This window comes from Nicotiana tabacum, chromosome 1 (assembly GCF_000715075.1).
Source record: "Nicotiana tabacum cultivar K326 chromosome 1, ASM71507v2, whole genome shotgun sequence".
Taxonomy (NCBI): domain Eukaryota; kingdom Viridiplantae; phylum Streptophyta; class Magnoliopsida; order Solanales; family Solanaceae; genus Nicotiana; species Nicotiana tabacum.
The window spans coordinates 101185553-101187353 of NC_134080.1; the positions used below are offsets into that span (position 1 = coordinate 101185553).

Below are 1801 nucleotides of genomic sequence, written 5' to 3' on the forward strand. Positions count from 1 at the left end.
CGTGAGACCACGTCCACGGGAATTGGTTCCGGTGCATTCTCAGGGTTTTGTGGTGGTATACCAATACCTGGAACATACACACCATTTTCTCCATGGTCTTCAAGGTTGTTGTTTTCACGCGTATTTACTAAGTTAGACATTTTGACCTGAAATAAAAAGATCTTGGACAAGAAAAAATGTGAAAGATAACTTGCGTTATGTAGTGAAACCAGCAAGAAAATAATCACTATTATTTTTAGCCCCACGGTGGGCGCCAAACTCTAGTATATGATAAACCAACAACAACCCTGAAATCGTCACCTCCTCTGATTAAAATCCAAACAACAAACTCTAGCGTTCTTGTTACTTTAGTTGATTAGTTGTCTAATTTTTGCAATAGTAGATTAATAGAAAAATAACATTCTTGATTATCTTGGACAGTTAATTGATTTGAATTAGCCTAGTTAACAATTATTTTAATTCTCTACGGATTTGACATCCGACTTTCGAGTCACTTTATTACTTGATAGCCATGTATACTTGTGCATACTTGGGGAACCAACAAGTTATTGGCGCTGTTGTCGGCAACTTAGCAATTGATTCTTTAATAGAGGTAATTTTTTACATGTTTTTTGCTCAAGTCGTGACTTGTTTGATTTACCTGATCTATCTCAGGTACTCGGATGTGATGCCAGGGAAGAAAGACGAGGGTAAAGCTAAACTTCAACCCTTTGAGGACGAACCTAATAGACTCTTCCGCAGAAACAAGAAAGCAGCAAAAGAAGCCAAAACAGCTGAAGTAGCAGCGAAATCGGCAGCACATGTTAAGGAAATCAAAAATCAACAAGCAATTATTGAACTTCCGTAACCTGTAAGAATGGGAGATAACAATGAACTACCGGTGATCACACCTGCCAGGCCTAGCCTTGCAAATAGGACGGAGGTCATCGTCAAACTGGCCATCACCAGACACTTAGAGCTAAATAATACATGGTGCAACAAATACACTCCCAGGGTCGATGGGTTTCCATATGAGGATCTACAGAAGCACATTCGGAATTTTCTGGAGATCATAGATACTTATGGCTTTCCAAATATCTCTTCGGATTATGTGAGACTGGCATTATTTCCCTTTTCACTATTGGGGAAGTAAAAGAGTTGTTACAAAAGAAGCCTGCAAATTCAATCAGAACCTAGAATGATACGGCGTAGAAATTCTTGATATAATTCTTCCCTTCTCGAAAGAGTAAAGCACTAAGTAGCCAGATTTGTGGATTCTAACAAAAGGAAGGCAAAAACCTTCGCCAAGCTTGGGAGCGATTCAAGAAACTACTTAGAGATTGCCACCCCATGGTCAGACAAATGAAGTTTTGGGGGCAACGTATTGTGGAAGGTTTAGATGAAGCCTCCAAGTTGTACATAGACTCTGCCTGTGGAGGTATGTACATAGAAAAAACATACGGGAAAATCCAAGCCATGTTGAACAACTTTATTGCAAATGATCAGAAATGCTAAGGAGAAGGAGAACCTAGTGTAACACCTAATTCGTATTTAGTTTACTTTTCCTCTTGGTAAAGCGCTAGAGTTGCGAACTTATTTCTCGAATTGAGGACATGACTGTATGGCCTATACTTTTTTGTTATCGTAAGGCCTGTCACCCCTTGTCTCTTCCTTCACTTGACTATAGATTTTGTAATATTGTCATCTTTTGATCTACCGTTGTCATCCATGTACCACATCTTACTCATAATGCTTCGTTAAATCCTTTCTTATTTCCCACTAACATTTATGCCGATCACTTTATTCTGAAAACTCAAACAAG

The 1801-nt window shown here is 38.9% G+C and overlaps 1 non-coding gene across 1 annotated transcript; it reads right to left on the bottom strand.

Annotated features, from left to right (window-relative positions):
• Nucleotides 1-1230: 1230 nt before the first annotated feature.
• LOC142165217 (small nucleolar RNA R71) lies at nt 1231-1335 on the bottom strand. Its single transcript, XR_012696119.1, has one exon. It is a non-coding gene; the product is annotated as a small nucleolar RNA R71 (small nucleolar RNA).
• Nucleotides 1336-1801: the final 466 nt, after the last annotated feature.